General features: G+C 44.0%; 1 long non-coding RNA gene across 1 annotated transcript in view; it reads right to left on the bottom strand.

Annotated features, from left to right (window-relative positions):
* The window catches only part of LOC102081875 (uncharacterized), a 45,002-nt gene that overhangs the window by 18,724 nt on the left and 13,383 nt on the right, over positions 1-12,895 (bottom strand). The window lies entirely within an intron of this gene.

Here is a 12,895-nt window from a genome sequence, read left to right on the forward strand (position 1 = left end):
TGTTTTTCTACCGATAATCTTTTCTAGCGGCAGCCTACTACGCATACGCTGATATTATTAGAGAGCCGTCAGCTGCTGCAGTGCAAATCACCTCTCTCCTCCTCCCAAGAGACCCTGATTAATGTCATTATTGTTATACAATCGGTCACAATGTGGCTTCCTTTGAGAAAAATAAAGTCAAATATGTAACTCCCTAATAACACGATACTTATCGCCGCGCTGGCTTATAAAACTGTTAAACCATGACACCAAAACACACAAATCATATTAAGATCCCAGTCACGCTCCCCAGCTCTCTCTTTTCACACACCCACACCGGGGTTAGAGATTATTAAACTGTCACAGACAGTGGGAGTGATAAGCGGCTATTTGGTCTACAAATTAGGCATAATTAAGGAGACATGTTGCCAAACAGCGATGCAGATATCTTCATCTGGCCCAAATATGACAGGACCCTACGCCTGGATTTACAGAGACGAACGGAGCTGGGGAAGAAGTCCCGTGGCAGGGAGCAGATAGCGATGCCTGCACGCTTTAAGTCTTTCAGCCGTTCTGTGTCTCTGTGGCTTAAAGGAAGCCGATCCAAAGTTGTATATCCAGGGAGGAGCCCGGCGGAGTCGATGACGGCCTTCTTTTTTTTAAGGGCTTAATGCTCATCCCTTGTTTATATCTACAGGCACCAACAGACATGCACAAACATTAATGAGATTAAGAGGAAGCGCTGTGCAATATTTATTAGGCTCGACAAACACTTCTGGGCTTTAGTGTGCTGGGAACGGGGCTCTCTCCAGGGGCTTCCGCTGGCACAGGCTGCCCAGGCAGGAGAGGCAGATGTCGCCAATTGCCAAGAGGATCTGCCTGCCTGCCACCCTCAAGATTGCTGCTCCACTTCTCCACGCAACTTTAAAATACACTTGTATGTGTGTATGTGTGCGTTTGCATCTCCGCCTGCGCCCGATAAATTCCCTCCCTCCTTCCTGCTCCTCTTCATTTCACAAGTTACCGCCTCTCTAATTTTTATTTTCTCTGTGACCGCTCTTATAACTTAAAAATGCTAATGTGTGGATTGTTGTGATCATTGATGAGGACCTCTTTGTATTGTGTGTTAACCTCCATTAGGCAGGATTACAGGGACAGAGGCACACACTGGCATTTGGTCAGTGTCACTGTGACAGCACTTGCTGCTGGAATGCCCGACTGTCACAGTCGGCTTTATCGCTGGGCTTTCTCTCCTCCGAGTGTGGACTAATAAGCCTAGAAATTACAATTGCCTCCCTGCTGAATCCCTGATAGGCGGAAATAATGATATCAGTGCCCTGCTAATCTTCTTGGCTTGCCGCTTGGCATCAGCCTATTGAGGCACCTGTCATACTTACGTCTGATGAGATGAATTTAATCTTTCTGTCCGTAATGACAATAGGGGGCATTTTAATGTTATGGATGATATTTGTCAGGGTTCTGTCTTAGTGCCTTTTTTCTTTCCCCAACCCTCCTCATTTTCTCGCACGTAGGCTATTGAGACATTCTGTCAAGGTATCAGGACACTTGGACATTAGCTAAACACAGATAGACTTTCTTAATTTTCTCATTTCATAAGGAAAAAAAACAAGGCGCGATAGTGGTGCCGTTTTTGAATTTAAATAGATAACACGTAAAAGGTTTCTCAGAGTAATAGGATGTTAAAGTACTGGCTGGGCTAAGCAGACGTACCCAGACTTCTGTCGAGAAAATATTTTATTTTCTTCCTTGTTAGCGTCTTCCCCATCGCTACCGGGTCATTCAGTGCTCAACAGTGTCCTTCAAATCATCATAATCCGAAGGACGATGTTCAGCATTCTCACAATAGCAACGCTTTTTTTTAAAAATACGAGGGATGCGTATCAATATGAAGGCATTCATGCTTCTTCTAGTTATTACGGACGTCCTCTTTGGACAAACAGGGAGCTTCTGAGAAGACTGCAATTTATTCTCTGCCTGTTGTTCACCGCCCAAAACCACAAAACCATTGTTGTGACACAGCGCGGTCACATGACAATGACCTGTTTGGTGCAAAAAGAACCTAAAAGCGAGAATTTAGCTAAGTGTTTTGGAGAGTCCAAGAGTGGAGATATTACTGACTCCATTTACAGATGAGTGCTTACATATAATGTGAGCTGCTTAACTATTCCTGCAACACCTGAAAAATGTCACCATTACTTTTGCTTTCGCTCACCAATAGGAGATTTACTTCAGAGTTAAAGAGAAGGACAATCACAGTGGTGGTGTCATCATAAAGGTCAAATGAAACTTTAATTATTTCTTAAATTTTAAATATCCATTCTCAATCATCTGTGTAAAACTCTCATATGCAGAATGTGAGATCTGTTTCATCAGGTAATATTATTATCCATTAAGGCCAAAGGTTGACTACATTTTGCAGAAATGCTTTAAAAGATCCAGCTGCTTTACAACTGAGCTAAAAATTAAACTCTTGAACCAAAGTAGTAAGAAATTAGTGTAGTAACATTAAAGGTAAAAGTTCCTCATCAAAAAGACACGTAGCCTGTTTCATGGTGCGATTACAACAATCTGAGGTGTTGTTGTTGTGTTGAAGCTATTAGATTTCAGTCTTTTTGTTGACTCTGTGTAATACCAAAGAACGAGCGGTGAAAGCCTGAAGCATGCCACAGATTTGTGCTGTTATGAGATAATTGCAGAAGTATGTGGTGTATTTGTAGTGCAGCGACAAAGGTAATGGCTTTTGTTTACCTTTAAAAGAATGACTACATTGCTCATTCAGCTGAATCAACAGTGAATACTAAAGCATGAGGCATCTTAAGAATGTATTAAAGTAACACCTCTAAAAGCAAAGTTGCACATGGCCACAAAGGATCTCTGTGCCCTGTTCCTGAATGTGCTTCACTGTGTTCAGCTAATGCAGGCAAATGTTTGGCACCCCCCCTCCCCACCGCCACCACCAAGAATCACACGAGCGCACACACATCTCAAGCTGCAGGAGGATCGATTGTCGTCATAGAAACTCTGTCATTAGATAAATGACTGCTTCCCCGAGCTGTCAGATTAACTTTGACAGAACAATCAACACTATGTTATTTATGCCTGGCTGACAAAGAATCGTTTTGGCTTGGCGAGAACCGAACAATCCCACTGTGTCCCTAGTTGTCCTATTCTCTAAAGTACGCCACGACAAGGGTTGAGTTATGGAACATTGGACTTCCTTTACTGCCTGTTTATAGGCCAAGATTTGAATCACTCTCCTATGTAGTGGAAATAAACCCTTGGCTATTCACTGGCAACTTCTTGAAATGTACTTCCTGTCAAGCTGACAGTTGATGTTTGACATTAAGCAAAAAGAGAAAACAAATGCTATCCCAGGCACAAAATAACAACAACCGATACCTTTTTTCAATCCTATGCTGCCAGTATCAGCAGGAAAAACACAGCAGATGTATATTAATATAAAGCATATATACAGAAGATGTTTGAAGAACAGCGGGGGCGACGATAATTATCATTACGACTTGATGCGCCTGGCATCAACAACATTTGTTCCGGCAAGTTAGGGCACAGGATTATGTTTTCCTGTGGATGCCTTTCATATGTTAACTGTGATCGAAAAATACAAAAGATGCAGAGTTTGCAGCAGTAATCACGGCCAAATGTTCACTAACTTTAAACCAGCGAGCGTACACAAAACCGTGCGCGTGGGAAGAGAATATCAATGCACTGTCTGCTTTGTTTCCATTCTCGGTGTTTTTCCAAACCGTTTGCCTCCTCGCTTTATGCTCTAATTTTAAATCTGTTTGGCTTTTGTGGAGGAGTATTGTTCTTTCCTGCACTGTGCTGTTAATGAGTATGGTTAAGAACATCATTATATTTTAAGTATCATTTGGGTGTTCACAGTGGGTGATCTCGACAATAATCTGTTTTCTTGTTTCATATCCAGAGTGACAGCAGTGGGTGCCTCTTTAATACCCAGAAAATCATTAGCGCTGAGAATCTTTGGTATGCTGGAGAGAGAGAGAGGGAGGGAGGGAGAGAGAGGGAGAAATTGTAATGAAGACGTATTAACTACGGGTAATTTGGTTGTTCTTCAGCTCGAGTTTCCCTTCGCTCTGCTAGTTGGTTTTATTTGCATTGATGTCTCCTCAGAAGTAGTTTGCTTCTTGAACAAAGGGGCTGGCGTATGTTAAGTGCTTTTGAAATCACAAGCGTTCCAGCCACGAGGGCTGGGCCTGATGAAAGGGTGTGAAATACAATGTGAAAATCGATTTCGCTATCTTCTCATTTGGCCTTGCCCAAGCACAATTTTATGTCAAAGCAGCAGGCACGGGGCTGCCATGCACACGCGTGTACATGCAATGAAGCACTGAGGAAAGGGCAGGCTGGCTTTAACCGTGGTAAACTCCCGGCGCCAAGCTGCGAACAAAAACGCATTAAGGCTGTTTAGATTTGACATAAAGGCTTGACAATTACAACAAAAAAAAAATAATAGAGCGTGGTGGCATGAAAGCATGCGACTGCACCGTCAGCTTGAAGGCCACCACAGCAAAACACTGAGCCACTTATAGGATACAAAGGTCAAATACTTGATTTTCATTTCCTCAACAGCAGATACAATCGCAATACAGTGACACAAATGTGAATGCTGTCATTCATAAAGGAAGATGGGTGGAAAAGGGGGCAAATCGCAGGAAGTCGGGGGTGCTTACATAGTGTATGCACATCATTATGCTCCTCACAATCAGTCAGAGCTGAGCCAGGCTAGCATCATCAATTTCTTTCCATTTCCAGAAAAACTGCTTTTTGTTTTTCCGAATAGCTACGTTGTTGCCATGACTCGGGTCATCCATCCTTTCGACTATCCATCCGTTCCCCGCGTACGTGTCTGCTGAATGTAAATGACAGCTCAATGTCTACGCTGTCACAAAGGGCCACAGAAAGCCGAGGCGACGGAACAACAGTGTGAGAGCTCCACTGTGCAGAACTGGCAGTACCATCTGTGGGCTTGGGTAAACAGGAAGCGCACACAATGAAATTATAAGGCTTTCCCTCCCTCTCTCTCTCTCTCCTCGCATTTGTGATTAATGGCAGTGATATCTGTCAAGCCGTTTCACCATATTTAACACGGCCACAGCAGTCTGCAGCTGTATTTTTTCCAGCGCAGACAACACGAAAGCAGAAAGTAGCAAGAGACCAGCTCAGTCGAAATACAGATTAATCGCTCCTGCCTATTCTCTCAGCACCTTAACTCAGAGCGCGTCGCACAAAAACAAACAAGTGCACCCAATAATGAGACCGTTTGACATGAGCCAAAACAAGTGATAGGAGACACATTGCGTTTCTCCGAGCTTTGCCCTGCGAGACGAAGACTCTTATTGGTTGGGTGGGATCAGCGAGACTCCAGGTCAGGCAATGAGCTAGGGGAGTCAATTAAAGGAGCTCCATCTTAACAGGGCTGTGATGTGGAGCCATAACAGCGTTATCTTGGCTCTCGCTTGAGGTGGCCAGATCTCTTTTGTGACACGAGCCAAGTAAATAAATAGCCAAATGAGGCCGCACAAAAGCATCGGCAATATCCCAGGGCACCTATTATGCAAGGGGCAGGGGAAAATTATGCCCACAACAAATTGCTAATGATGAGCCAGTGATGTCTTGTTAAGCGACATTGTTTTCCCTCAGATCCCTTTGTGTCTGTGCCGTGTTCTCGATTTAACGAGACACGCAGAAAAGCAGCCGACCATTTTTTCCTTTCTACTCTCTCCCTCTTCTCTCTTTCCTTCTTCTTCCCCCTCTTCGTCTCTCCTTTGCAGTTAACTTGTGTCTGCGTCTCTGTTTTTCCATCCCCTCACATCCGCTGCCACTCAGAGGGCCTGATTTGGCGCATGAGAACATGCTAGAGTGGGCCTGCTCAGCAGGGAAGGGCCTTTTGATGCAGACCCCCCTGGGATCCATCCACTGAACCAGCAGTACGTATCACAGATGTGACAGCTTTCATCTAACAGTTAACTTTTCCTAATTAAAGTCCCAAGTCTAATTACACACTAGCCTATCTGATATTTCTGAGATGGTCATAGCAGTTCTGGGGGTAGAGCCCATCAAAGATCCAAGCGTTGATGATTGGGAGGGTGGGTGTGTTTTTTGGAAGGAAATGGAGCCTTGCTTGCTTCCCCGTGTGGGCTGTGTGCTCACCTGGGTGTGGGGGGCCGCGAGTGCCAAATGGCAAGGCCTCATCTCATTTGCAAAGACGCTGCCCCTGAATGTCGATGTGCAATTATGAATCGGGCAGGAAAAAACTGCTAAAAGAAAAAAAAAAATTCCATAATTAGCAAGGCAACTCCAAGCACAAGCGATGGAAATTAGTCCTGCTGTAATAAATTATCCTGTGCATATATTACATGCGACGGGCACCCTCGGGGCCTCCTATTAGCCGTTTTGGCTGTACACTTCTGTGTGTTTGAATAAAGCAGTCACTTCTCTGTTATGGGCCCAATAACAGACATTTCTCCTCAAAACCTCATTTTTTTTACAACTCATCCCCATGGTGTCAGCTGGGTGTGGTCTCTTTGTCTCCATAATACAACATGGGCTATTGCATTCTCTGCACAGCCTCCCAGCCTTCATGGATCCGTAATCATTGGATATTTTGTGTTCTATTTTACATTGATTAGAGTTACCCATTTCTCCCTAGCCATTTTCTCCAGCTCTGATAAACAAATGTGAAATTAGAACCAGTTGAGATGAGCTGGGAGGAAATTTGCATCAAAATAATACAGTGTGCAGCTAACAATCCAAAATCAGATAGCAGCAACAAAAGCTGGCAAATTGCAAATTAAAAGGCATGATGTAAATGGTATTTTGTCATTAAGCTGCAGCAGCCATTTTGAGGGCGGGAAATCGGCGACGGTGGTGGCGAGGCGAGGGGGGGGGAGGCTCGCGCTGCTGGTTGTGATGAGTCTTATCCAGAGCGATTATTCATACTTGTCCTTCTGCTTGAATTAAAGCAAGAGTGCTGGAGCCAGTTAAAGCCAAATACTTGAATGGCTAGTGAACTCTCACCTTCACGCGCATCCATTTAGCTCACAAATGAAAGCCAAGTACAGTCAGTGGAAAGCCATAATGGGTCTTTCTTCTTGCAGAGTGTGGCCATTACATACTAATTTCTTCTGGAGGCTCTTCAGGAATTTAAACACTTGGCTGGAGCTGCCGAGTCTTGTGCTGAGACGAGCCGACCCAACAATGCCAGCACACAAGGTGTTTGTGCCGGTCGCGCTCGTGCCGACTGACCACGATTGTGCTAAACTGGAGGGCTACAGCTTGTTGTCGTATTCAGATAAGGGACTGCATCTCTGTGCAGTGGAGTCTTTTTTTTAAAAATGCCTTTGATTGCTTTTTACTTTTGCTATTCTGAATCTGTGTTTATGCAAAAAAATGAAATCTCTCACACACATCATGTAACAAAAATCCAAAATGAGATCTGTGCTTTGGAGATTTTCACAGGTGTCACTTCATTTAATCTTAGTGCTTTTAACAAAGCGATTACACTATTTGAACCTTTTCTAAAAAAAACAAAACAACACAACATAAAGAGAAATTACTAATCCAATCAGCTGAGACGGTGACTACACTCAATACCTGTTTGAGGAGCTTCAGCGACACTGATGCCGGCCCGTTAGCCGGTGCACATTATGGAAAACTGACCATAACCTTTTGTGCGAGTTGCTGTGGTCCTAGCCATCCATTACCATTATCAACTAGCCCACATTGTTGATGAGTGGTATTTTTGCGCCACATTACCCACTGCACATCAGTAGCACCCAGGAGGCAGTGATTTAATTATGCAATTAGTGTGGTGGATGATTAAATGGCTTAATTAATAGAGGCAGATTGGGAATTTGGCTAGAGTTGACAATATTTAGCTAGCTCACTAGTTTGTGTGGATCTTTCAATAATTAGTCTTTAGCTCTTTTGTTTAGTGTAATGTACTGGTGTATGATGAGAGCGATGATGCTGAGACAGCCACTGAAAGACTTAAATGCCCGACAACAGTCACATTCATTTGGCTAATATGAGTTTCAAGTGACATTCTTTTCAACGTGGCTTTCCACAATAATGGCTAATATTACTGTAAGAGACGTGTTAACTAGCTAATAACTCTACTCAGTGAATCAATAAATATAATTATCTGTCGCCGCACCAAATGTTTCTTGCTCTGCCTTACATGCAGGCTCAGCTGTTCCTGGGAAAGAGTCGGATTTCACACTTCATGCCTGCTTTGGAGTCATTAGATTCCTGTGTTCCCAGGTTTCCTCCTGTGGTTTGAGACTGGATCTTCAGACAGGATTTTTCTCCAGTCGGAGCTTTTCTTGTATTTACTGGATTAGTTCAGCTCTGAGCTCTCTAACACAGCGTAGTGTACACTTGTCCATCTGATTGACGGCCTGCGGGGACTGAGGCAGCGAGTTATTTACTGCTCGTTTGTTTGCTCTCGCGCTGAGATGTACAGCGATACCAGATTGTGAGGTAAAGTCAGTGGTGAGTTACACGGGCCTTTGTCAATCACAAATAGTTGTGGCAAAGGCACAATCATTGGAGCATGTCGTCTCCTGAGTCGAGCAGTGCTTGCTGTGAGTGCATATTGTTTGCAGCACTTGACACTGGAGCGTAGGCTGAGAGAAGCCGCTCACTGGCGCTCAGAAGCGTGACGTCGTCTTCCGTGTGGAGGAAGACGACCCCGCCGTCGAAGATGCTACTCAACATAATTACCGCCAGTGCATGACAATTTGTGTTATTTCTTCTTTGACACTGTGTGCGCGTGTGTTTTTTACTGCTGCCTGGAGTGGCGCTTTAATGCTTTAAATCTACACATTCTGACAAGAAACACAGTGCAGTCCACCGTTTTTAACAATTTAACCCCTGTAGCACTGTGAAAGCTATGTGTAGCTTGAACTTTCAGCTCCACTGGGTAAATCCTTTTCATGGATCAATTTAGAAAATGGACCATTCTATTAATTTACTGCAGCACATGTATTGTGTCCAGTCAATCAGACTGTCACTACAGTCACACGGTTGCCAGATATTTCTGTGTCTCACTGCGAGCATAAAGGCAATACAGTAGATATAATTACACTATTTTAATCACATACTCAGCAGTCATAATCAAATGGACAAATTACTAAGTGTGCAATTTTCCATTTGTCTCCACAGAATTGCACTAATAGAGGCTTTAAAGCTGGATATAATTATTTGCTTTTCATTTTGCATGGTTACATTATTCCACTTTATTTTGAGCCTTCTGTCAGTTAATAGTAGTAGTCGGTTGCCGGTCTTACCTCCTAGTCACCCATATTAAATAAAACATTGTATCTCACTCAATAAAAATCCAGTTCTTTGCTCATCCTCAGTTGGGTCACAATTTGGTCACCAGTGAAAATCTGAAAGTCACAGTAAATTAAAGATGTTTTTTTACTGTATTTATTTTGAGCCAGGTGCAAATACATGTGTGCATTCATTATTTCCAACACATATATAAATATAGATATTTATGCATGTCTATCAGATGGGGAGGAAGCTCTCTTTTATTCTAAATCAGCGCTTTTTCTTTTCTGTGCAGTAAATAAAATCTAAAGCAAAAATCATGCGCTATGCAAGCTGGTGTTTTGAAAGGGTATAGCTATTATAGGTTAGTAACAGCAGCAAATTTCAACTAAAAATCATTGGCCTGTCTTATTTGACTAGTAAAGATTCTCTTTTTATTACCGTGTGCTTACCTACAACTTTAACTGAAGCGCTAAACGTTTTTTAATTACTTACAAATCAAATCTAGAGTAATAACACATTTAAATAAAGTTTGAAGCTTACAAACAGAGCAGAAAAAATGATTTTTCTGATCACACAGCGTATGCCGCACAGACTACCAGCCCCCGTACAAATCTGAAGCAGGTGTTGCCGCTGTCAGCGGCCTGTCAATCTGCCACACTGTGATTGAGACATCAACCTAATCCATGTTTACACTGTCCTGCATGTGTCACGCCTAGCCGTTAACCACACAGAATTAGGCCGTGTTTGACACCTCCTGCAACCCGCCACTTGAACCCATCATCGACTTCAGGCTCAAAGAGCAGTTCCGGTGCTCTGTAAGCAGTTACTGCATTGTCAAGGACCCAGAAAGCAAAAATAAAGCAGGAGGCTATAAGGGGATTGGGGTGGGGGCATGTGGGGGGGTGGAAGGAGAAACGATGGATGGCTATGGGTAAGTGCCACTCCTTGAATATCCTCTCCGGCTCCCTTCCCACTCTGCCCCTCTCCTTCTGTCCTTCATTCTCCTCATGTCTCTCCTCCTCCCATCTCTCCCCCATTCTCTCTATCTTCCTCTCCTTCCCTCTCTCTGTTGCTTACTCAGAGAAGCTGCCAGTGTTTGCTTCTCCTTATCCAGGTTTCTAATCCGCCGCCAGTGAAAGAGTCCACTAAATAGGTGCCGTCGAAAAAGGGGGAGAAGGACAGGCAGAACCATTAGAGGGGAGTTTATCAGAGTCGCTCAATCTGTTATCACGCCTGTCCCTCTGTCCCTCCCGCCAGCCGCCACCTCCTTCCTTGTCACAGAGCTACTGATTATAGCCCCAACCAGTCCACACACACACACACACACACACACACACACACACAGCCCACCTCTGCGTATATTTGCGCATGTCTGTTCAACAGCTTTGTTGGTGTGCCTTGCCATAAGTGAGCGCGTATGTTATTGTGTACTGCTGCCTGTCAGTTTCTCCACCACCTGCAAATGGCTGCAGCTGAGAATAAATAAAAGCCCCCCTCTTTTCATCAGGGGTGTACTCTCGGTTAACTTCCTGTGCCTGATCACAAAGAGCCCGAGAAATAACATCAAATGTGGAGTATTTCGCTAGAAACCAGAGAGGAGACACCGAGTGTCCCTGAGGGCACTTTGAGGTGCGAAGCGGAGGTGCTCTAAAATATGCCTGCGCTGCTTTGTTGGCACGGGTGCCACTGGGACTGAGAGGGGAGGGCGAGAGTTTACCTAAAGGATAAATGTCAGAGGATCAGCTAAATTAGATCCTGCCTGTATTAAGACATCAACTGCTGCTGAAGTGTGTGGCGTATGTGTGTGCTCTGTGTGTGTGAGAGTCTGTTCCGGAGTGTGGACCTCTGCTCTCAGTCAGACTGCGGTCCAGGCTAAAATGGAGCTCAAAATTGAAGTGGCAGAATAAGCTGTTTCCTAGAGTTTCATCTAGAGCAGAACAAACCAGGAAGGAAGGATAGTCTTCCTCTCTCACGTCACGCCGTGCAGCAAGGAGAGAACAGACCGTTTCACCAATCGATAGGCGATCACTTCTCTTTATCAAACCTGGCCAAAAAGATTTAATGCCTAAATACCAGCCTCTGATATAAAGTGCATCGGAGCTCCTTGACCAGTGTAGCTTCAGGCATCCTGTGCCTATCTTTGTTTGCCATTAAGGTTATACACGTACACAGTGCAAGTAGTGCTGTGGCCCCTGTGTGTGAGACAGGAAACGGGTCGTCTCTTACACCCCAGGCCCTAAACACAGTACGCCGACTATAACGATACTCCTGGTGTGATGGGTGCCCCGCGGCACACCTCCGACTACCATATTTGTTCTTATATCCGAGGCTACCCAGAACACAGCCCGAGAAACATGCTGACTATCAATTTTATGTGGAAATACAGACGGGAAATGACTGCATTTGGATACGGCTCCTGTAGGTAATTTGCTGCGAAAACATTACAACAGGCTTTATTAGGGTTTGCGTTTCTCAAATGTGGATGTTTCCAGCTTGGTTTATGGGTAACCGGGAAAACGGCTGCTGCCGAGTGACATTTCTGCCACTCCGTCCATGTTCCGTCATTTAGAAGTAATGGCCGTGACCACTGCCTCCGTGTTTACATAGGAGTGGGCTCCCAGCACACAGCCTGTGACAAATTATAAAAGCCGGGCCTCTGTAGCCGGCCTGCATTTCATTAAACTTTAACTTCTCTTATCTGCAGCGACAGAGGATGGAATAATAAAGGCTGACAGGTATCTAAAGATGTATGTTTGGACTAGGGGACAGGAACAGCATGAGAGCCTTAGCCAGCTTTGTCACCAATGAAGGGACATATGTTGTGGGCTATAAAAACTGAAGGCAGATGTTGCTGTTTTACTGAAGCCGGGAGAGGTTGTAGACGCTGATGGTGCTTTGCACATATGTCCACCATGAATAGCTGTCTGCTTCCCGACCAGTGTTTCTGGCTGCTCGCGACACAAAAAAGAAAGAAAACAATTCCAGGTGTATTTTTTATCTGCTCAAACACAGTGAAAATATAGCTTTCAGTAAAAAAACCTGCGTTATCTTTTGCAGCCCCTCATTTTATATTTTATCTCTGGTTTTTGCTTGTTTTAGCAAAAATATGTAACCAGAGGGAATATATGTGCAATATAAAGTGCAAAGTTCACGTCAGGGAAAAGCTGACATATCTAAACATCTAGAGATAGCAAAAATGCACAAATTTTATATAACAGCTATGCCCTCATACAGGACTCATTTTGGAGAAAAGATGAACATACATTTAAAAAAATGACTGATTTAAAGATTTTTTTTTGACTACGCTGAATGAACGAGTCACAAAAATACTCGAGGTATGCTGTCAGTCATTATTAGCGAGAACAACGCGCCTCAGCCTTGCTTGTCTCTCTCTGGTTGTGTTTTTTCCCCACGCTCAGGCCTCTCTCAAATCCACTCTACACAAAAAGACCCCTCAGAAAAGAAACTTGGATCTCAGGCGTAAGTTGGATGAGGTTTATATCTCAAAAGGACAATGTGGCAAGGCCAACATTAAACCATGTTAAGATCTTCTGAGAGAAGCAGTTGATTGATT

The sequence above is a fragment of the Oreochromis niloticus genome, linkage group LG19, assembly GCF_001858045.2.
Source record: "Oreochromis niloticus isolate F11D_XX linkage group LG19, O_niloticus_UMD_NMBU, whole genome shotgun sequence".
Classification (NCBI taxonomy): domain Eukaryota; kingdom Metazoa; phylum Chordata; class Actinopteri; order Cichliformes; family Cichlidae; genus Oreochromis; species Oreochromis niloticus.